We start from the raw sequence: 25,245 nt of genomic DNA, 5'->3' as shown, positions 1-25,245 counted from the left end.
CTGTGAGAGTAGAACATGATCCTGGCCAGGGCAGTGCAGGCCACAGATGACAACCACCAGGTGCTGAACACTGTCCTGGCCCTGGCTGTCACCTTTGTGCTGCCCACTGCTCAGCTCCCAACCCTAGCCCCACCTGCACCCTGGCAGCCACCCACCCACCGCCAAACAGGAAGTCCCCACCTTGGCCTGGGCAGAGGTCCTGCACCAGCTCCAGCACCCAGGAGCCTCTTCCCCACACCTCCAGCAGCCAGGGACCTCCACCCCAGGTCCAGTACCACAGTGCCACCCAGCACCCCAACCTGGGTCCAGACTCACTGCTCACCCTGGCTCCATGTGGGCATGGAGCCAGTGCTACCTGCAGTGAGGTCAAGACCACATGCCAGTCCTGCTGACCCTGGACACCAGTTGTCAGAAGAGAAGCCACATACAGGCATATACACATGCAAGGACTTGGCAGCAGATTTGCTGCTCTTAGCAAACAAACTTCTGCCACTTCCTGCAGTCCTGGGTCCACACCCACATGAATCTGGGGTGAGTGGTGGGGCCTAGGCCCAGGCATGGGGGCTGGGTCGTGGGGGACCCAGGGTGGATGCCAGGGAAAGGGCTCGTGGTCTGTGGAGGTGGCACTGGGCCTCCAGCCAGGCCCATGGGAGGCTGCAAGTGGGCAATCAGGGTTAAGGTAACTACCAGTGCCAGGATGGCATCTACCACCTGGTAGTCATCTGCTGTAGCCTCCACTGCCCTGCCCATAACCAAGCTCTACTTCCACAGGGTCTCCACCTGCTCACACTCCAGGGCCAGGAGCTGATCCCTAAATTCCCAGTTCATTCAGACCCACATGTCCCCATGAGCCACTTCCTCTTCTTCCCACCTGTCTTTACAGGCCCCATCTTCTGCCCACCACCTGTCCTGCTGGGCAACATCCTCTGCCTGCCAGGCCCATGTGTCTGCCAGATGGCTCTCCAATGCCATCGCCAGCTAGTCCAGGAGGAAGGTCCTGTCCTGGGTCCTACTCTGGTGGAACCCGTGCATCTGTAGGGCACTGGCTATGGGCAACGGCAATCCTGAGGCTGCATCCCAGGTGCCACCCACATGCAGCTGTGGGGCCTGCAAAGCCACGAGAAGGAAGCTGTTTGTGAGAATTTGCAATATTTCTGATATAAAAAGCTCTGTATCAGGGGGCTGTGTGCTGCCCAACCTCAGATTGAGGGTCAGGCATGTACAGATGCCCATGAACCATTGCAAGTCAGCCAGGCAGGCCCAAGCTCAGGCAGCCACCAGCCAAGCCCCCCATCCCTGCTCACTCCACTGGGGCCAGCAGGCCACTGGATACTACTCATGGGCAGCTTGCTTCCCCTGTCCTGTTCCCAGGGTGGGATAGGCCAGGCTCCAGGCAGAACCTACTGCTGTAGCTCCAGACCCCATTTCCCCCCAGCCTCTCCTTTGGGCATTGGAGTGCCTGCCCTGCACAAACTGGTGCTACACCTCTGCCTTACCCCACAGTGCCACAAGGTCACCAGTCAACTCCATATACTAGTTGAGGCCCCAGATGGTGGGCATGGGCATGCATGACAATGATGCCATCGGGGCTCCTGCACCAGCTCTCTGGGCTTCCATGCAACTGTCCCTATGAGGAGTGCCCAGCACAAAGGCATGGTGCAGGACTGGCAGCTACATGGTAAGGCAATGCCCACAGCACCTTCAGGCTCTGGGCAGCTGTTGGGGTTAGCTGTGGGAAGCTGAGGCTGGCCCCAGTGGCCAGGAACTGCCCATACCTGCGCCTGAGTGCTGACAGGCCTGGCAAGAGCCTGGAGCAGCCTATTGGCCTGGACAGCCTCATGGCACTGCGGTGCCAGGGAGCTGCGTCAGGGTGCAGGCAGGCTGATGCACCTGGTCTGCAGACTGCGGGAGGTCTGGAGTGGCCTCAGGGTCCCTGCTTGTATCCCAGGGCTCTGACTATTCCTATAGACATGTGGGAATCCTGTTCTGATGCACCAGAAATCCAGCATGTCAGAGCAGACTCAATGAATTGAGCCTGCTGGAGCACAGAAATTGATGTACTCCAGAAGCCTTCCATGTCATGTATATCAGCATCCCTGCATGTCCCTGCACTAAAAAATTGATGGTGGGGTTCTTTGAAATAAAACACATTTCATGAGCTTTAGTCCAAAGTGCCCCACCACCATTTTTTCAGAGTGGGGATAGTGATACCTGTGACACATGGGTGCTTTTAATTAGCACAGCTCACTAATTAAAGCACCCAGAGTATGTGTAAAAATACCCTGAGTGCCTGCATGCTTTTAAGGGCTTCATGTTGGGGCTGTCACAGAGCCAGCTCAGCCCTGGGACAAGAGAGGCTCCCAGCCCCGAAGCCCTGGGGCTATCCTCAAGCTGGCCATTTAGTGCTGGGGCTGACCAGGAGCAAATTTGGTTCCTATCTACATGTATGTTACTGTGGAGTAACTACTCACGCGTAAATTTGCTACTTGCATTTGCAGGTATCAACTTTACTCAGGAGCAGCGATTTTGACTGTGCAGTAAACATGCACATGCAGTAAACTATGCTATTGACAGTAAAGCATCTCATGTATGGATCCATGAACCTATGAACCTATGAATTGTGTAGACGTGCCCAGTAAAGTCCCAGTTGGTGCATCTACAAGATACTAAAAACACAGTACACTAATTCTACTACATATTAGCACAACATGGCAAAAATTGTGCTTATGCACAGTAGAATTAGTCTACTGCATATTAACATCACCTAAAAGATGTGTCCTGGCGCTACTGCACAGTAGCACCAATTATGGCTCATTAAGATATTACCTGTTATTACAGGTACTAAACTTCATGCTCCACAATTATGACACGTTAATGTATATGTAGATGTGTTCAATGACTACGCATGGCCCTATGAAGCAGCAGTAAACTAAAAAATGCTGCCATAATTTAATGCTTCAACACAAGTGCTATTCTATGGCAGCATTAATTAGTATGCAACAATGCATCTGTAGATGAGGATGGGGATGGCTGGGACACAAGAGTGCTTCCGTATGGGGGCTACCTGCCAGTTAGTCCCACACTGGAGCACCCTTGTGCTCCCGCCAGTCCCTGCACAGGATGTTGACACATTGAGCCGGGTCGGAGCATCCATGGCCTGGCATGCTGACCCACCAGGTCCCCTGCCAGCCAGGGCTGCTCTGACCTGGCTCAGTTTGCTGAGGTCCTAGACCCACATGTAAACACAGTGCCTGGGACAGCAGTAAACTCTAATACGAACTGCACAAGAGTTTATGGCATCACAGAAATTGCTTACCATTTTCCATTCCATTTTTGTTCTTCCTCTCATTCTGTAATTTTACTTTGTCCTTCTTGAAACCCTCTATCTACCTTTTATCTTTCTGCTATGTATTATATCACTTGCTCTTTCTTCTCTTCTCCTTAATACTTTACCCCTCGGTCAGCAACCTATGGCCTGCAGGCCATATATGGCCTCCCAAGCAATTACATCTAGCTTATGAAGCCAGGCGAAAAGCAGCAATTCTGCAACAGGGGCAGAGGCATAGTTTTCCTCTACCTCTCTTGAATAGGTTTTTCTGCAATGCTGTCCACTGCTGCCCCAGACTGTCCCGCTCTCCCTCTCTCTTTCATGTCCCCTTACTGTAGCTCAGGGGTAGGCAACATTTTTTGGCCAGAGTGCCGAAAAAAAGACAATATCTACCTTGGAAGGTGCCAGAGTGCCAACATGCCAGAGCCCAGAGCAGCTGTTTGCAGCCTCCCAGCTGCAGCCAGTCCAAGGAGACCGGTCTGCTTGCAGCAAGTCTTGCAGCCTCCCAGCTGCCTGCTGGGAGCAGCCTGGGCTCCATGGCTAGCAGCAGCTGCTTGGAGCCTGGGCTGGTGGTGGTGTGCCAAGCAAAATGGCCTTGCATGCCATGCTCGTCACATGTTCCGGGAGTTGCTTCTCTTGCCACCAAATTCATAGCTGGTAGGAGTCACTGGTGACAGGAATCAGTGGTGAGGAGTAAGGGCTCGCAGTAGCACCAGCTGCAGTAGGTAATCACAAGGGCAAAAGAGTAGCCATTGGCAGAGGGCAAGGTGGGCTGGGGTGGCAACAGGTGGTTTGGAGAAGCAGCAGTGGCAGCTGGGTCCAAGCAGCCAGCCCACCTTCAGACCGAGCTGCCTTATGTCAGCCTGCCAGTTCCTAAAGGATGCTTAAAATGTAAAACTTCCTTAAAATCCTTGCCTTAAGGAGCTTCATTCTCTTCTTTCTAGTCTTTTCAAATAGAATACAGAATGCAAAACAATAACAATCACTATCTTTGATGGGAGCCAAGAAAGTAAGTTATGTAAAATAGAAACCAAAGTGTACTCCTTGGAGAGCGGGTCAGACACAAAACTGTATTTTGGAAACCTGCAGGGCAAATCTTCATGTAAACTGCCATAATTCTGGTTTACAGATGCAACCTTGAGTAAGTACTCAGATTTTAGCTTTCTGAAAAGTTTATGCTTTTTTCCAGACATATCAGTGCTGTGTTGATACACTTGAACACGTACCCGGAGAACATTCTTTCAATGATGCACAGACTGAATTTGGTAGAGAACTACTGCCCTTTCACTCTTTGCCATTTACACATCACTCTTGCCATGTAAATTGCATCTTGAATAGCATCAACCTTGCTTGATTTGTTTGTCAGGGTGTGCTTTGCTTTCATGGAATAAAATGGAACATCAGGGGGGCAGTTCATCAGCCAGTATTAATGACAATTTATTGACTTCTACACCATAAAAACATTTATACCAGCTGAGGATCTGCCCCCTGATGTTCTATTTCATTCCGTGAAAGCAAAGAACATCCTGACAAAGAAGAAATCTAGCAAGCTTGAGGCCATTCAAGATGCAATTTGCATGGCAAAAGTGTTTTGCATGCAGAATAAAGTGGAAAGGCAGTTGTCCTCCATCAAACTCACTCACTTAAACATTACCAGGCTAACAGTTCAAGTGCATCAACACAGCACTCTGGTATTTATTGCAAACACAAACTATTTTGAAATCAAAAGCCTGAGTAGCTGCTTAAGGTTTCATCTTTAAGTTAATAACAAATTATGTCATGAAAATCATAGGTTATGCTTTGTGTTCCTGTAAATTTTCTCATTTTCATGATTCATGAAACTCACTTTTCTAGCAAGCAAAATTTTCATGCTCAAGTAATTTGACATACCCAAAGGGGGCACAGACACTCAGAAAAAGTTTAGCATGACAGCTGAAAACATGTTTTGCAATAGAAAATATTCTTATAACGAGGTATGTAAACAAATAAATTAATTATCTTGAATGTGCATGGATTTTTTTCCAGGAATTGGATAAATTTACAGTGTCAAAGCATGGAAATTAAAGTAACATCATTTAATAACATACTTTCCAGAATTTATTTTTTTAAGGATGACTTAACTTTTTTTGAGTCATTTTTGGAACTACCTTCAGGTCTGTGAGCCCAGTTCAATGTTACATTTCAGTCTTTGTGAGCCAGGCAAGATGGTATAAAGAGGCTGCTGGACAAATGTGACTCCCCTACTGGCCACAATTACATATGAGCATGTCTCAGGGAGTAGCAACAGTTAGTGCACAGCTAGCTCTTTGTTACCTCTCTAAGCGGCATCCCAGTTTATGGGACTAATGACGGTCTGAAACTGGTACTGCAGCCCTCCAGGAACTCTGTACCTAATAGTGATTTGAAGTGGGCCATACAGTCGGGTTGCAACCTCGGGCTACTAGCCATATTGCTTTAACTAGTCCCAGGGGCCACACCAACCTATGCATCCCTAAATTGGGGAAATGCAGCACCCTTCCACCAGTTGCTGTTCCAGTACCTGTGGTATTAGACTCTGATATTGAAAAATCTACCTTAAATAGTTCCAAGGCCTGAAGCCTGGGGAGGGGCACATTTTCATATATAGAGTAGATGGAACTTTGTATATGTGCCTTAATTGCCCTCAGCTTCCCCAAGCCATGGTGGAGGCAAAACAGCCTGGGGAACCAGGGCTGGAGGGACTGGTCCCCTGCCACCTGTGAGCACAGGGCCAAGCCCTGCAGGACCAGACTGAGAGGTGGGAGGTGTTGGCAAAGACCTGGCACAATCATCACATGTATGCGCCGGCAACAGAGTTAAGGGAAAGAAGAGGGTTTCAGACTGCCTGGGCTGGTGTGACCTGTCGGGGTAACCAAATGAATCTGGCCCCAAGGTCACGGTGGGCCGGGGTGGCGACTGGAACACGAACAGGCGGGATTAGCGGTGGCGGAGTCTGAGTGGCACAGAAGCATATGGTTTCAAAATAAGATGGGTTTATTTACTCACGCTTTGAGGCGGAGGCACAATTCTTTCTTCAGTTACTGTTATTAACACGAACAACAAAGGGGTCTGTTGGCCCACGAGGTTCACAGTGAGCCCTTGCTTTCTACCCCCTGAGGGATAGGTGCGGCTGCCCACTGCTAGTCGCAGGGCTGGTCAACAGCTCATATAGGGAAACACAACACAACGAAAACTGTAATGTGGTGAAACGAAGAACGGAGAACAATATGGTGTGACGCCAGTCCAGTGTTGGACAACGGGATGGTCAAAGCAGGAAACCGAAGTCGAAAGCCAGGTAAGTGGAAGACGAAGATGAAGTCAAAGTGGTAAGGATGATCCGGAATCGAAGTCAAGGTGAAAGCCGTAAACAGTCCAGTAACAAAAGGAATCAGTCCGAGGAAACATAATGAAGAAGTAAATCGCTGTATGAAGTATGAAAAGAACCGGGGGATCGGATCCCAGCCTCTCAATCTGCCTCACAGTCCCTGCCTAGGCAGCCTCTGCTTGCTGACAGAGCACGGTCTCTCCAAACTCCTGCACCATCGATCACTAACAAAACTCACTAACTCCAACTCCAAACACCCACCAAGTCTCCGAATGCCCCCCCCGGGTGGGGCTCACAAACCTATTATATAGCAGCCAGTGGCCAATCAGGCTGCTATTCTTTTAGAAACTTCCAGAGCGGTTACCTATTGAGTTTTAAACTGAGCATGTGTTAGATCTAGCTCTGTGAAGTAACTGCGCATGAGTAAGACTGAAAAGTAGGTCAGTGCTGACTGACAGCTCCTGAGGTTGCCCAGGGGGCACGTGCTGGGCACACTGTGGAAATTTCCATAGCCTAGCCTGTCTTCTTTGCGCAGGTCAATTCCAGCTCTTCTGTGTTGGCAGCATACATTTAAGATTTTTTCCGTGACATGACCAAAGAAAGCAAAGAGCTACATTAACATTATAAAGCACAACCTGTAAAAGACTGGAAATTAGAATACCTAAGCAGACACAAAAGACACTGAATGCATGAGAGTCCTGTCAAAAGTGCTATAGGTGACAAGGCACCCAAGGAGGAGAAGCGGGTGTAAATGCACCTCAAAAAACCCAGTAGAGATGAGGCCTATGGGATCTCCATTCCAACACCTAAGGAATGGATCTCCACTTCAACACCTGCTGATTCCCTCAGAAGGACTTCCTGAATACCTGGTTGTATGGAGGCACTCTACCCTAAGGATTAAGTAAGACTTATGCAAAGCTTTCTCTTGTCTTTTTGGTTTATTACATTCCATTTTAAGTTAGACTAAACTGTGTGTGCTCTCACCATGTTTTATGGGGCTGTATCTTAGCTTAGGGGAAGATTTTTGATTGTTCTTTATTGTGTGCTTACGGTTGCAAATTGCTGTGTTCAATTACTTGCTCACTTCAGAGAAAGGACCATTCTTGTTCAGGCTTTTATGAATTCAGTGTCACTTCCTCTCCCCTCACCCCCACCCAACATCCTCAGCCGTACAGGGGCTGCCCCCCACCCTCAAGCAGGGAGCAGGGTAGGGTGAGGAAAAGCCTAGCTCCCCTACCCAGACAGACCCAGGCCAGGGTCCTGTGTGGGCCAGGGATGGGATTTAAACCCCCACCCTCCAGTGTGCTAGCCCCAGGCTGGGGCCTGACCATGCTCCCTCCACTCAAGCAGGGAATGGGGTAAGGCCTTGGAGTTTTAGACCCTTCCCTTTGACAGTGGCTGGCAGGCTGGAAACCATGCTCTAGCATGCCCTGGCTTCTGGCCTGAGCCACTGCAGGCACATGACTGCATTTCCTGAATCAAAGTGAATGCCTGTTCACTTGCTTCTCAGTTTAATCTTGGCAGCTTAGACTAACCTGGAAAGACTGAATTGATTCAGCCTATTTTTGACTGTCTGTACTTAGCCTAAGAGATATTTTTTTAAGGAATTAGGAGGAAAAATAAAATCAATTAAAAAAGGGGAATGGAAGGTAGGGGAAAAATGCAGGAAGACGCACAAAAAAATTAGTTGCTTGTGTCTGCAAGGAGATAGCAAGAAGTACACAGTTTCTATGAGTACATCTAGGACTGCAACTCAGTACAATTCTTCAGGCACGTATGGTGCTACCAACCAGCACCTGGTTCATGTAACTCCAACTATATGCCCTATTCCTGACCATAGGCATTCCTAATGTGGATTTGATTTCAAGAGCCATCACTAAACCATAATTAACAGTATATGCATGTGTTTAAAGTTACTCTCCTCCAGTGGACAGCATTTATTGTTATCTGCTGTTAATAGTAGAACTACAGCTTTTCATATACCCACAGTGATATAACTGAGGACCTTCTACAACAATAATGTTACAGCATCACATATATATATAAACCCATGCATTCACACTTTGAAGATATCAGCACGAACAGGAAAGATGAAAAGTCTTTCAGTATTCCTTGTTGCCATATGTTCAAAGGGTAAAAAATTCAGACAAAATCAATCATCTTCTGCATAACTCAACTAGTAATTAGAGTGAGACTAATTAGTCCCCTACCTTTGATGAGAAATGAGATATCCTCCATCTCTCTTTTTTAAAGTGAAAGATTTACTACTCAATTTTAATGGCACTTTAAATATTTCCTTCTTTTTTTAATCTGCAGTATTAATTTACTGTAGATACCTCTGTGGTAGCGTAGCTCTCTGAGAAGAGATTCTGATACATAAAGCAAAGCACTATCTTTTTTCAATAAATTGCAGGAGCCAACTATAACTTGAATATGATATTATATTCTGGAGCTTAATTAATAAATCTGAGCTAATTATAAATGTAATAATTCTACAATGTAAATGCCTTTTTTCAGTACATTCTACTATAATTAATATCTATAACTATAATCTCTCTATTCTAATTTCTGCCATAAAAACACAGATTACACTTCACAAGTGGGGTGATGAACAAAGGGAGCCCTGGCTGATTACCTGGGAATGCATATAATATTTAGTTTTAGTAATACAATATATAATGTGGAAAATATATGTTAGTGCAAAAGACCATTGCTCAAAACATTCTTAAAAACTGCTGATTCATCTAAGCAAATGTAAAAAACAATCTATTCTTTCCTTGTAGCTGGGATTTGAAGAATAGTAGTCTCTACTCATGGTTTGACAGGATTAGTAAAGCCACCATGTGCTATAAGTATAAAACATTCTTTATGGAAATATCCTTTTTTTGCTGGAGGGAAATAATTTAAATTCAAGAGGAGAATGACCAAAATGAACCCTACTCAAAATTTCTCTATAAAGAAAATAAGCCTACAGCTATTCTCTCTCAGACCCTGCCTAGTTTAATCTTGTCTGGAATCGTCATATTAATTGGAAATGTTTCTGTCTGTCTGTCTTATATGTTAGCAGCACGATCAATTCAATAGGATCAGTGGCATAGCAAAAATCTGCTAAGCCATGCAAAAGCAACTCTATCTTTTTAGAATGTGATTTAGTACATGTAAGTTATCCCATCCATGCAGAGGCTGCTTGGAATTTATTCTGAAAGCAAACAGGCTGTAAGATAGTAGCAGTGTTTTAAGGGGTGACTTCCGTAGTCATGTCCATGCAGATGGATATTTCATGATTCCAAGTGCAGAACCAGGGCTTTATCTTGGTTTGTGAATTTCTTTTTCTGTAAGAAAAATTTCTTTTTCTGTATAATTCATTCAAAGATTATCTTTCCCAGGAGAAAATATTTCTCTTTCTCTGCCTGCTCCTGGACAACAAAGGTCCAGGATTTTTTCTTGAACTGCACCTTAGTTTTTTGTACTTAAAACGTGTTTAGACATGAGATTTACCTTCAGACATTTTTTATTTAATTGGCATCTTTTTCATGTGCTGTAAGAGATAAAACACACAAAAACAGAGACTTTTGAAGTCAAGAGGTTTATGTGAAGATGATTCTCTTGTGCATGTATTATGTTAGTAAGGATTTGCAATACTCATTCTTTTTTAAAAAGCAATGTTTTCTCTTACGTCCCTGCCTTAAAAACTGAAATACCACAATTACTTCCTATTATCATTTTGAGGAAATACTGCAGTATACACCTTACTATACAAGGGGGCTTGTGCTCAGTTGGTATAAATAGGCATAATTCTATTTATGTCATCTAAGGATCTGGTACACAGATGTTTTCAAAATGCTTTATGAATAATAATTAATAGCATTACATACCTGCCATTGAATAATAAACTGGTTATTTAATATACTATAGTCTTCTCCCTTTGGAGATATGAGTGTATGTTCTCATGCAGTTTGCAAGTTAAAAGAATTTATAAGTCTCATTATAAACCCTGGTTGCCAAGAAACATTATCTAATTAAATGAATATTGAGTTGGGCACCCAGAGACCCTAAATTCTACTGCTAATGCTGTCTTTAGCTCATCTCATGACCAAGGACAAGTTGCTTGACTTTCTGTGTACCATTTCCACTTCTCAAAAATAAAGATAGCAGGACATATTTTGCTGTCTCTTTAGGGTCTTGTGATATTTCAGGCCTAAATCCCAGAAGGACTTAAGCACCTAATCTAAGATTTCAAAAACTTTATTCAGTTGCTGTTCAACTCTGAAGGTGTCAGAATTTGTAGAAGCCTTTTTCACTTTAGCACTCTTTGGACCCAGATGCACAAAGGAATTTAGACACTATGTGTAGGTGCCTAGCTCTGGGAGTGGAATTCACAAACCCAGGTTATGTACCTAAGTTTTCAACACAGTAAATGGGAGGAGTCATGTGAGTAGGGCCTCTCTACACATGCAGGTAAAGGCATGATGGAATCTAATGCACAATCAACACAATGGTGCCTCCTGCCATGTCACATGTATGTGGCAGGAGGCACGACTGAGGGATTGTGCATTAGATTCCATCGCACCTTATTGCTCGTGCAAAGGGAGCCCAGTCCCAGGCTCTCTCCCTACATGGGCAAGAAATCACAGGTGCAACAATCTCCCAGCCTCAGCGGTGGGTGAAACTCCTGGGGTTGGGAGATTGCAGCGGCTGTGATATCCCAGCCTCAGGAGATTCACACACCCCAGAGCCCAGGAGATCACTGGGGCTGTGTCTCCCAGCTCTGAGGGCTCCACGCACTCCAGGGGCTGAGCAATTAGAACCACACCCCGCACCTGCTGAGGCCCTGCTGGATCCTGGCACCAAGGGGCACACTGCAGTGACCCGGCATCCACAGATGTGCAAGGACAACCACAGCTTTTAAATCCTTAAGTATAACATAGATATCAAGATGCTTGGAGCAGTTAAAATGGCAGTACCTCTAAGCACATACAGTAGCAGAACTTCTGAGTTCTTAGTGGTGAAACTTTATCCTTATTGACGAAAATGTAGTTGTTTATAGATTCATTGGTACCTAAGCAGTCAAGTGGATCATACCACCTAAATTTAGTGCCTAAATTCCACTTATGTTCACATTTAGGTGACTATGTTTTCATGGATCAGGCCATAGGCATTCCTCTGCTTATCCTGCTTCAGGACCTTATTTGGCAGGTGTTTTCACTGCATGCATGATGTATATGACCCTGGGATAAAAAAAAAAAACCTGAGAAGCACCCAGAATTCCCCTTGTTATACAACAGCTGTCTATGGGCATGTCTACACATTCATTAATGTGCACTGGTTACTGCACATTTAATGTCGTACTTGTATAATCAAGTACTAAATCAATGCACCGTAACTACTATTGTTGTTAGATATATAGCTCATTGTGTAAGAAAAACAGGATGTGGACCACTAGTTATCGTTAGGAGATAAAGCAGAAGTAAGCCCTTGGAGATGGTGAGGAAATCAGCAAGAAACTTCAAGTGACCAAGAGAAGCAGGGTCGGGGTCTTAGGCATGCACTCATAGCAAAAAGGCATGAAAATAAGTGAAATGTATAGGTTATTCCATGCTAATGAAATAAACAGTAAACAGAGGTGGAGCTTAAGATGGGAAGGAATAAGAGTGGAACAAAGGAAGGACAAAGGTGGGGTAAATGTTAATAAGCATAAACCAAGGTGTATAAATATGGAAAGAACTAATGTTCACGGCTGCTCTCTGGTTTGTTGGAGCTCACCTGAAGCTGCCTCCATTTTTAATAAAGCTGTTGGAAGAAGCAATGCTTGCACCGACCCATTGTCTCCACAGTCGTTAGGCATCGCATGGAGCCAGGTTCTAACAGACATGTCACCCACATCCTGGACTGAGCAGTAGCTAGTATCTCCCCCTCATCTGTGCTATAAAATAAACAATTATTTGTTTAAAAAGGAAAGAACTGAATGCCTAACTACCAGAGAGAGTATCAGGTTGCAAATCCAAGTCTCGGAAAAAGGTGACTTTTAAGGCACACCCCATCTTTTGCATTTCATGCTGGTTAGCTTTGGTGGTTGTTGGCTTTCTGGCTTCTGTAATAATTGTGATGTATTTAACTCTCCCTATTTTGGTGAACCTGGACAGCCTTGCTCTTAGTTGTAGATTCAACTACATTAGCAAAGTGCCTCAAAGTTATGCATCTAAGTCCTTTCATGGACTTAGCCTTAACTGTTTAAAATACTGCATTTTGGAATTCATTTATTTTTATTTGTCTACATTAAAAACCGCTACACAGTTCAATACAATGGACTGTCTATGCCTAGGGAAAAAATGGGATTCAGATGCATTAGCTTGGTTGTTCCAGCTCAAAATTGAGGTAAATTGCCAGCAATATGTGGTAAAATTGCTCAGTGCCTACTTCTGCTATTCCTGATTCTAGCAAGTATTATGAGTTCTATACTTTCACAAGCTTTAGATTTACAAAAATGAAATGCAAAGTGACTTGGATCTCAGCTGCATATGATTTTCTAATTTATATATTCCACATACAAGGTAGCCAATAAAATTCAGATGAGTAGGTTGTTTCTTGGCTATAAGCTAGTGCTATAGATATTGCAATAACTGAAATGTTGAAATCAACATCACAGGCTTCCTTGCATAATTTTAAAATAGAAATATGTAGCTGATAATTTGATTAGCTACTCCCAAAAGAAACCTCTTTGAGATAAACATTAAAAACTCAGTTTATGCACCTACAGAGTGGCAAATGAATAGTCTTTCCAAGCACCTGTTTCTTTATACTCTTTGGTCCCAAATGTCCACTCTTCCATTTGAAGCGGGGGCAAGATGGACCCAAAGGTAGCCAGTTGTAGTGCTTACAGCATCTAACAAAAGTTAGAACTACTTACTTTCTGCCAGCTGGATGCACCTTTAGTTAGGGTTACCATAATAATTTTAAGGAAATCTGGGGAGGGGTAAGGAAATCCAGGATGGGATTGCAGGGGGGTGGGGGGGGCAGTGCACCAGCACATGCACGCACAGCCCAAACCCTGCAGCTCCCAGAAGCAAGGGTGGGCAGAACAGCATGGTGCATGCACACGCATACAGCACCACCAGCCTATGTTGTATGGCACACAGCATGCTGCCCTACCTCCAGCAGCTGGCCTGGGTGCAGTTCCAGGGTAGAGCTCAGATCCCAGACTTACTCCCCCAAACACAGGTCCCCAGCAGCAAGGCATGCGAGAGGTGGAGCAGAGATCCAAGCCATTCCCCACACCACCACCACCCCAAAAGCCCTGTCCTTTCCTGGGCCCTGGGCAACAGTGCTGGCTGCTCCCTCATCCTGACAACAGTAGGGCATGAGCCAGGACTTATTTTCCCATTAGTCAGGAGCCGGGTACATTCAGGCAGGTTCACACCAGTCCAGTTTTTGCTTAAATTTTCTCCAGGGAGCCTAGAAGTCCCAACTCTGGGCTGCAAGCAGAGTTGCTTGCTCAGTGGAGTCAATCAGGAGCCAGGCACGTGGGGCGGGTTCCTGCTAATCTGGGACTTTTGTTTCAATTTTCTCCGGTGGCTGGGACACTGAGACAACCTATATAAAATGTGGAACTGTCCCAACCAATCTGTGATGTGTGGTCACCCTATCTTTAGTGGAGAATCAGACACCCAGAAGCTTGACTTTGCTAGAACCCTTTCCTTTTGCTCCTCAAAGATGCCCTTTTCTTCTCTTTATACTGAAGGGGTGGGTGGGGAAATCTAGCTTTACCGTAGAAGAGATTCCAAATAAACAGAGAGAATTTTCCCTCAGTAATCTCCAACCAGTCTAAATGAACTTTGTGGACTAGAGAATCTGGCTTTGCTGTCAGGTTTTTTTGTTGTTTATTCCAGCATTCCTTTTCTTTCCCTGCCAAGTAACAGGTAAATGACAAATCTTCAAATACTCAATTTTGAAAATAAAGCATTTAAATGCTAGGCAGAAGTGTAGGGGGTGATAAATGATATGTCTGAATATTCCTGTGTGTTGATGAAAAATCATAGGATGAACCCAGTGCAACAGAGATAGTAGCGAAGAAGAGAGTGTTGCAAAGCTAGCCAGTTACTTTGAAATAAAGAATTTAATTCTGCTGTGACTGCAGTGAGAAGTCTAACATAATGAGTAACACTCCACCTGCACCGATGAGATTTAAAATGCAAGCTTTACTTAAGTACAAAAAATAGAAAGAAATAATCACAGGTGGTAGAATCAAGTGTAACAGTAGATGGTTGGTCTGTTTATTGTTTTGAATTGTTTGAGATATCAAAGATACCTGCATTAGAAGTCCTTGCCACCTTGCCAGACCAAAAAAGTGGGTAAACCCCTGCAGTAATCCATCAGATGCAATTCTTTTTCTAGAATCAGATGCAGTGCTTATTATAGCTAGATCTTTTTTATAATCTGGAGTACATATTCCTTTAGAAATTTCCTGCTGCACCCTTCACTTTCTGTTAACAGTTCCATTAAAGGTAATGCAATTGGACATAAGCATATATTACTCTCTTCATCATAGCCCAATGCATAAGTATTGAAATGGACAAATTAAGCCATTCCCCTCCTCCCCCAGGAAAAATGCATGTTCAGTTTCTGCACAGTGCTCAGATAAAAATATCTTGCCTATGAACTTTTGAAATATTAGCCCTTGAAATGAGTGCTGTATGATTAAGGGCCCAATTTTAGTCCCTTGCATACACTGATGAACACCTTCCTGTACACCAAGAAATCTGAGTGAAGTCATTAGGACTACATGTGGGGTAAGGTTGACACTCACTGTAAGGGCATGGCTGTCTGGCCGTGATTTGTGCATTGGCTCAGGAGACAGCGTTTAAGTTAGCTGGGAAACAGAAGAAAACAAGGCAGAAGGGAGGCAGTCAGGTAAACAGACCTGGGGAAAATGTTACACCTGAGTGAATCTGCTAATACAGCCAGAGCTTAAAGTGTTAGAGATGAAAAGAAGCAGTGTTTGAAAAGCCTGCTATTGGTAACAGAAATCAAGCAACTTCAATTAGACTTGCCCCAAGGAAATGTCTGAAGCTGCAATATGAGTACAAATGGCACTACATTCAGCAAATATAGAATCTGTCTATTTCAGAACCTGAACATCTACTTTGCACAGACAATAGGCCTACTAGCATATCAAGTGGAACAAATTAAAACTGTCAACATCACTGCAACTGTATTAAATTGGTAACTTAGTATAACCCTAAAGCAGAATAGAAATTAGATGTTCTGATAATGTTTAAAAAAGTTAAGGAAGTAGTCAGCAACATGGCTTGGCGGGCAACAAAGTTATGCTATAGCAGAGGCCTTTTATACATCCTTGATTTGTAAAATGTGAAACATTCTCAGAAGTGTGTATAGCTCACACACTAATGTCCAACAGTACCATCACCCAAGTAAAATAATTATCTCACAGTAGTTTGGAAAGGGATGATCATGCCTCAGGTAGGGGATTGGACTAGATTACTTCTGGAAGTCCCTTCCAGTCCATGATCCTGTGACTTAATTTCTGCCTAATCCACTGTTCCAATGTAACTTCTAAACAACATAGGTTTGATGACTAGGACAACTTTGGCCAACGTTGTGACAGATAGAATACAATCAAAATGTGATGTTTTCTCAGCTGCAGTGAATTTAAGTTGATCAAATGAAGGTCCTGGTACAGCCACTTCTCCATCGTCATAATGGTGTTATCTGGAGAAAAAATACTTATTTGATGTATACATACATTCAGAGATGACCCGAGCAGGGTGTGGGGCCTGGGGCAAATCAGTCTGTTTGAGGCCCCACTCCCGGACATGAGGAAGCCAGTGACAGATTCGGTGTCAGGGGGGTGCTGAGTGGCTGGACACGAAGCCAGCAGTAATATGGAGTCACCGCAGCCACTCCGCCCAGCTCCTTGGGGCCCCCCAAAGCACGGGGCCTGGGGCAGTCGTTCTGATTCACACCCCGCCCCATTCATGAAATATAAGCCCCCATCCCTGGCAGTAGACACCCATTGGACATTTTAAATATAAAAAATACAAATTTCATTATCATATCTATAAGCCAACCCAGATTTTAAAAATGACTGAGGTATGATGCTGAACACTGCAAAACCTAACTTGATATCTGGTCCCCAGAACAGAATCCTCAGCCCTGAGAATAACTCCCAGTACAATGCACAGGGAGAGTTAGGTATCTCAGAATGGACTACCCAAGAACCAGAATACTAAGCAAGTAAACACATAAGGTAGTGAATGATGAGGGTTTTCTAGGACAGGTACTTTCCATTCAGGCTTCAGAGCCAAAACTTTATTGTGAAGATAGGTACCTGAGCTTTTCTTTTGCAAGCCTAAGCAAGAGGTCACACAGCATGGCTGAAGAAGATAGTGATGACACCCCATTGAGTACATTAGATTAATGTGAGAGTATTCACCACAGATCTCGAAGACCTAGGTTCAGCCCTTTGATAATGTATATCAGAACAAGCGTACCAGACAAGACATGCAGAGGAATGCATGACTTCCGCAACCCAGTGGGCTTCGGTTCAAGCTAGGCACTGAGCTGCTGACAAGACTGGGATGCTTCAGGATAAACATGAAGGCAGAACGTCAGGCACTGAAGCAGCTATAATGTAAAAAACTGATGTGCCTCCAAGGCTAGACACTACAGGGCTAGAGAACAGCTGATCTGGAACTTTGATTATAACTATGTTTAAATCACCCTTTAGAAATTTCAGTCCTTATTTTGGATCTGGGTTGTAGTGAATAGCTTTAAGATCTCCATCACAGCCATCTCATTTCCTCACAGGGAACACAGTGGTCTTGAAATATGGCCTGTTAGAGAGAGATTCACCAAAAAAATGTTCTAATATGTTGTTGCGTGAATTTCATAGCTGTCATTCATTTCTTATTGATTGGTCCAAAGTACATTAAAACTGCATTGGGTATGTCATTTTTGTGGGGCCCCAACTCCTTCCTGCCTTTCAGTCTTTTGGGAATTTTATATTTTCTTGTTCCTCTTTGTCCTCTCTCCCCACGTCAGTGACTGTCTTGAGGAAGCCCCTTGCTTATGCTACAGTGGTGAGGACTTTGTAATGGACTGTCACAGACTAGCTGACAGTGATAAGGAAAGGAGAGTGTAAGAAAGCTAGGCATTGCTTTTTATACACTGGCTATAATCACTGGGGAGCTACAGCTCACCAAAACCCCATTAGCTTTACAACTGACTTAAACTGCATGGATTTTATTGCCCAGATGAACAGTAGCTGTTCCCTGCTAGGTCTGTCCTACTTTCAGAAGATTCAGTTGTTACCTCAGAACATCTACTTGACGGTGTCCCCAGCTGAAGATGTAGCTGTCCGCTTTTTCACTAGATTAATTTCTGCTAGTTTGTCTGTAACAATTATCTGCAGATGATAAAACCCAAAGTTAAAATCTTGAAATATATTCAGAAAGCTGCAAAGTCTACAAGGCTCTGACCAAAAGCCTCTGTAATATAACAGATAATACTTATCGCCAAAAAGCAGGCAGCAGAGCAGGCAGTCAGCTTTCACATGCACTAATATGATCACACTGTGAAAACTGGAGAGAGGATGCTGTTGCACTGATGGATAATTTTGCCAGTAACATTGCTTTTCAGTTACCATATTTTCCCAGATGAATAGTCCTTTGATACTGTTAAAAGGGTTTGCTTGGATCTGAGCTTTACAATTAAAACAAAATTAGTGTCCATGCTGTTAGGATAAAGTAGAAAATAACACAGAAACAAATGCAAATCAAGGAAGAATTTATTTGGCTCAGATTGTCCCCACATTCAGAATGATTTGCAATGTCACTGGTGCAAAGCTGCCTCAAAGTTAGTGCTACCAGCAACAGAAAAATCACCCTAGGGTAAGGCAATCTCCTAATTATGTAGAAAAAATATAGCTATTCCTGAGTCAGCCTTATCCCATTGGCTAGCATAAGGTATCTGGACGACAGGAAACCTGGTAGGGACTACACTGAGCCATGGCATTGCTAAGCTGCCATAATGGTCACTTGAGGCCACTTAGAACAGTGCTTAGGACACTGTAGCTTATGCCAGGGGTCTGGCTTGGTAAACAGTTGGCCCAGGATCATGCTGGGGCTTTCCAAAGTAGTTCAAAACATCTGTGCATCTCCCCCAATTCATGTTGTGTTCCCTGGGGCTTCAGTCAAGTCATTAACTCTGAAATCATTTAACTTATGTTTATATTATGATGCTTGCTGGTTACATGCTGGGTGTGCATTTGTTCCCAAGTTACCAAAATGAAATAAAAATCACAATGCGAGAAGCTACTGGTAAATGAGATGAATTTCATAAGAATTCAGGGGATAGCAGCAATGCCTCTGATATCTTTCTAGGGAATGGGTTTGAATAGTGCAATGGAGGTAGCTGGTAAATGTTATGATTTGAGTAGTTATATTTCTGGCATTTTTCCTAGACTGCTGCCATTTTTTTGAGTCAGACATGAGGCAGGATGTTCAAAAGGAAATGCACTGGCCAAAATACGAATACATATTCATAAGTCCATATTTAGGCATCTCAGTAAGTAGCCTAATTTAAAGAGTGGATTGCCTTCTGCCTAGAATGCAGCAGAAGAGTTTTCTTTGCCATGTTCTAATAGAGAATTTATGTTTCTCCCTTGTTTTGTTTTTACCCTCTCTTAAAGGAGCATTAGTTTCTTAAAGTATCAGGAAATTTTAGACTTTAGTAATTTTTTACTTGCCAATGATACTCACCCATGACAAATTTACTGACCCTCTGTGCTGGTCAGTAAAATCTTAGGCATCACTTAAATCCTACTTAAACTCCCTAGACAGTAGACTTGAAAGGTGTATAAACTTTGGCTCAGGGGGTGAATTTTGCCCGGAGCAATATTTAGTTCTAGAAAGGGATGGTGGAAATGTATTCATTTACAAAGAATGAAAAGAGAAGGCTTTTATGACACGTTTCTAAAGTCAAGATATTTTCTATAGAAACTTGATAATTATGCTAATTAGTACAAAGTAATTTATTTTACTGCAGCACCAATAAATGCTAAAAGATTAAAAAGGGCAGCATATTTGGCTACATGAAGAGGCTTATTTATGAGTTTATGTCCTAAAGATAACAGTATGTCATTAAAGTTGTACATCATATTATTGTTTTGTCTGTATGTCAAAGTAAGTAAACTATTATGAGGATATGATCCGGAAGGCTTCATGCAAAGATAAGCTTATTGTTGTGCCCAAAAATCATCTCTTATATGAAGAACAGCATTGTTAGGGTTTTTTTCCTGATAAGCTTCAGTCTTGACACAAGTTTAATTACAGGCCAAACAAAAATTCAGCTCAAATTGTTTATATATTATTAACTGTCAACAAAATAGCTTTGGATTTATTCTGTTGTGTTACCCTATCACTGACTTTGAGGTTACATGTAAACTTCTTGCAGCCCAATCCAGTCATAGCTATAAGTCAACATCTCATGATTTGGATCAGTGACAGCCAAACTTTTTGGCAAGCATGACTCTAATTAACCCAGCCCTTGCCCCAAATGCCACTTTGATCCCTTCCTCTCCCCAACCTGCTGCTCTGTTTTCTGCTTCCTGCCCTGTGCTCACTGCCTGACCTGTTCATGTGCCGTATCTCCTGCTATGCTGTCTGTCCTTTCTGTGATTTGTGGCACTTGTGCTACAGGTTGGACACCTCTGCTTTGGAGGATGGGATTGAAAGCACACTTAACAAATTTAGAAATGACACCAACTGGAACTGCAGACACTGAAGGGTAGGGTCATTCAGAATGACCTTGATAAACTAAAAGTGGTCCAAAATCAATCAGATGAAATCCAACAAGGACAAGTGCAAAGTCTTGCACTTAAAATGGAATAATACAGACTGGGGGATAACTGGCTAGGCTGTAGTACTGCAGAAACTAATTTTGGTGTTACAAAGGAAAATAAGCTGAACATAAGCCAATAGTGTTCTTTGTTGCAAAAAAGGCCAACAGCGTAAGGGGCTTTATTAACAGGAGTGCCACTTAAAAATACATGGGCGTGATCCTTCTGCTGCATACCGTATTGATGAGGCCACAACTGAAGAACTGTGTCCAGTTTTCAGCTCTGTGCTTCAGTAAAGATTTTTACAATCTAGCAAAACCCCAGTTTTTCTCTTTTTTTAATTTTAAAATGCATTCCCTCCCTTCCCCAACTATTTCTGACTTTTTCTCTCCCTCTCTATTCCATATATATGTGTAAGCCAAGATGTAGAGTGAGCTAAGACATGGGATAAGCTTTAGGATTTTTGTAGCAAGTTTTTTTTCTCTCTCTCCTTCTTTGATCCACTGTTTTACATTGTATAATTATTATGTTTATATTGATTTTTACTGTTTTATATTGTATAATATTATGTTCCTAATATTTTTGTATTAACTTTACTGTTTTATATTGAATTTATGATTTAGGGTATGTCTGTAAAGTAATGTCAAGTTTCCATTTTGTATGGCAAGCTTCCATCTTGTGTCCCCTACCCTATACAATATGTTGTAACTGTGACTCATGCCTACCCCTCCTATGTAAATTGGTTCCTGAATTGGTTCAAACATCTGAAGCTGCATGTCCTACCCCAGAGTGCACATGTTCAGTACACCAGGGCTGACCCTTGCCTGGGCATGCCCCTACCACTGGAGTCATAGAAGATCTGCCTCTATAAAAGGGGGCAGTGACTTGAGGCCACTTAGAGGGTGTCCTACTCGGTCTGTTGGAAGACGGACCCAGTAGGACACCCTCTCTATCTGGATCAGCACCATGCCACACCACCTATTCACCCAGAGGCTCTGCTGGCAACCCCGCTCTGGACAACACCTTGCTGGAGAAGACCCTGACTGGCCATCAAGGATCAACTCACAGCCCAGGATAGGTAGCTATCACCCCCACCCTCTCTTCAACCAAGGACTTGGACTCTGTTTCTCTTCCCCGACCTGGACTCCAACCCTTCCACTGAGTCTCTTTCTCCTGCGACCCTTGTGTGAGTGTGTGTAGGAACCAAGCTGTACAGTACAGTGTTAATTTAATAAAACCGTTATTTGGACCCCTGGGTTGGGTTTTGCTTTACTACACTTCCGGCCCTGCTCCAATCTCTGCTCCTCACCCCTCTAACTTCTGTCTTATTTCTCCCTCTCCTGCTTCTGGTTCACCACCACCTCCAACACCTGCCCCATGCCCCTGTGGCTCCAGCCATCCTGAGCTCCTCTCTGCTTACAAACCCCTGTTTCTTTGCTGTTGCCTCATCCCCACTGCCTTTTTCCCTGATCTCTGCCACTTGCTCTTTAGTTACCAAGCACCCCAAGCATAGGTACCACATACACCAACACACACACACTGTAACCTGAGTCAGGGTTTAACCTGTGTGTATGTATGTATGTATGTGTGTATTGTGTATGATTTTATGTCATTGTCATTATGGTGTGTATGTGCTTGAATTGGTGATAGGTGTGCATGTGCTTAGACTGGTAATCTTGGATGTGAACGTGCACCTAGTGCATGTGTATACACCTAGTGGGTGTATGTGCCTAGTGTGCATGTATGTACCTAATCGATTTTTGTGTGTAAATGTATAATTGTGTCACACCCTCCCATCTAACAGCATAATTTTGAGATCCTGAGAGTTGTCCTGGCACCACAGGACAACAGCAGATTAGAAAGAGTCCAGTAGAGAGTACCAAAGATCATTTGAAGCCAAAGATAACTAGAGGAGAAAAACCACTATGGTACTCAGAGTTGGTTTCTGTGAGAGTCTGAAGTCAGGAAGAAAGTAAGTAGGGTATACTTTAGAGACTAATTAGTTCAGAGGCATGAGCTTTCATAGGCAAAAATCTACCTCATCAGGCAACAGCCTACTTTGGCATAGCATCTGACCATAAGACATGGCACAGATGTGGACATCCTATATATGACGTCTGAAATGCATAAGATATTTCTCAATTAGTTTGATTAGCAGTGCGAGCATCTAACTGTGCACTTTACTGCATATTAGCCTATTTTAATGCACATTAAATCATCACAAAATTGCTCTTTAGCAAATGCACATTAAAATAGGATAATACACATTTTTCAAGTACCTCACAATGGAGGGTACCTGTACCTGATCCAAGAGCCTGGTCTAATGTGTTGGAATTCCACAGCAGACTTGATTAATGGAGTCTGCTGAAGCATGGTAATTCCTGTTCTCCAACAGCCTCCTGCATGTTATGTATCAGAGTTCCTGCACATCAAAATGCCATTTTGAAGCACATGGATGCCGATACACAAGACACTGCAGCGCTTTAATTGGAGTGACTCTCAGAGCTGCTATAATTAAAGTGCCACCCTCCCCACCCCCAGAGTGCCCAGAGGTACTAGATTTAATGTGCATTACCTAAAGTACATTAACAGAATGTGTAGATACACCCAGTGAGTCAAGAAAGAATTCTATAAGAAGCCAAGATTCATATAGTTTATCCTAGTTTCTAATGGCAAAAGACAAGACAAAAGACAGGCCTGGAATACATGTCACTCTGCATAACATTTTGTTGCTGATAGGAGGGGGCTGGACTAAAGGACCCAGGAGGTCAAGTCTAGTTGAATGGTCATATGAATTACACCCATAGGTTTATTGAGGTCTACAAGCAACTTTGGAAAAGCAATGCACTACTCCTTTTGGCTGCTTCACAGCTTGTCCCTGAAAGGTAAGTCGGATTGTTGTGTTTTAGCTTCTGGAAATAACCCTTTTTTCCCCTGAATAAGCTGGTCTGTAGCCTAGTCAGAATCATCACTTTCCAGGACTTAGAAGGAGTTACAGATGTAGATTCTTTCCTGACATACACCAGTTTTATACCAGTGAAGATCCACTTACATTCATAGACCTATTCCTGATTTTTCTGGTGTAAGAGAAAGAAAATCACCTGGATTTTCCCACTTGGGCATACTTGGATTGGCTTCCAATATTAATATTTACTAAGTCACTGTCATCACCCTATAGTGATATTGGTCTTCCTCCTAGGTCCCAGCAGCTGAGGAAATCAGCCAGTTATATTACCTAGCCAAGGAAGCTCTTCAAAGGCCACATTCCACAATTTGGTAAAAACTGATTCTAAAATCCTTTTTGCAAGTAATAGTGACATATATGCTACTGTTGTACTGAAATACAGACATTCAGAACTGGCTTTTTGTCTTTCCTCATGGCTCCAGGTCTGCAAGGAGGTGCATGGGGACCTCTGTTCCTTGTCAGAGATACACTAACATCCCTAGAGGTATCTGCCAGTACCCATTTCTGGTACCTCAAAATAGTCAAAATATCAAAGCCATTAAAAATGGCCATGACATCATTTTAATAATTTTGAGATTTAAAAATATACTCTGGGTTCTTTTATTTGCCAACTTGTTTGGGGGCCTTCACAGTTCATGCTTTCAAGCTTTTCTCCATAACATGGAAGCTAGGAAATATGTAAATGAAAACTAAGCTTCTCACATCATCCCAGAACCTATATCCTTAAGGAAAAAAAAGTCAGTCAATGACAGATCATCCCAGGGCTTGGGAAACACTGTATCTCTTTGCAGGACAATAGCCTATGCTCATTCAGCTTCTTGTGTAATGCAGCCTTCTGGTACATGGTCTTTAGGTTCTTTATTAATTATAATAAAATAATTAATAATACATGCATTACTACTATCATTGGAGTAGCTGAGATCATTACTCTGTACCAGCAAATTAAATTTACCTCTTGGGAGGTAAACTATCCTACCACTGAAATGCTAAACAATTCAATGAAGTACACTGCTGTAAACTCCTTCATATTTTCATCAGAATTTCCCACTGCAGGAAAAGGGCAATATCAAAGCAGTTTTTCTTCCTAGGCCTCCAGAGGACACAATGAGCTCACAAATTATGATTTCCCTTCAAGAATATTTTAATCTCAGTCTTAAATGTGAACCACATGTTGACCAATCAGCAGAATCACCTAAAAATCAAGTTATAGTGATCAATGTAGTACAGGAGATAATGAATCTCCTGGGAGACACACCTCCCAGCATGCCCAGGGAAGTGTCATTTAGCATGAACTCATTATTTTCAATAATATGGAAAGACAGTGTGAATCAAAACTTCAGCCTGATGCATGAGAAGTTGCATATAACTCATTATTGTTAATGTCCTCACACTCAATGCAAAGACTGCTAATAAGGTAACATATAACTCTGAAGCTGGGAAAAGTTTCCCACATCCGCACTAGATGCACATTATCTGGTTGGACAATCTGTTCCCTTGTTTTATGTTAATATTCTCCTTTTTGATGGGCATAACTTCATATTTTTCTTTTATCCTGTAACTAATTTTTAAATGTATGATCTAAGGAATAGATTGGGGATTCATTTAAGGATCCTGAATTGTTAGGGGACTGCTGCAACTGATTAATTGATTGTAGGGCCAGAAGGAAATGATTGCCTAATCTGACCTCCTGCATAAACACAGTGCATAGACTTGGACTTGATTCTTAAATCAAGCCCTATAATGTCTGGTTTAAA

At 43.1% G+C, this 25,245-nt stretch overlaps 1 long non-coding RNA gene across 1 annotated transcript; it reads right to left on the bottom strand.

The window, feature by feature from the left end:
- Positions 1-14,919: 14,919 nt before the first annotated feature.
- Positions 14,920-18,224, bottom strand: LOC149872734 (uncharacterized). Its single transcript, XR_016439794.1, has 2 exons — positions 18,000-18,224; positions 14,920-16,397 (listed from the first exon to the last, which is right to left on the bottom strand). It is a non-coding gene; the product is annotated as an uncharacterized LOC149872734 (long non-coding RNA).
- Positions 18,225-25,245: the final 7,021 nt, after the last annotated feature.

Source organism: Crocodylus siamensis, chromosome 1 (genome assembly GCF_052110815.1).
Source record: "Crocodylus siamensis isolate JL-2025a chromosome 1, ASM5211081v1, whole genome shotgun sequence".
In the NCBI taxonomy this organism is placed as follows: domain Eukaryota; kingdom Metazoa; phylum Chordata; order Crocodylia; family Crocodylidae; genus Crocodylus; species Crocodylus siamensis.
Note: the sequence above shows the minus strand (reverse complement) of the source record. Positions and strands in the feature narration are given on the sequence as shown.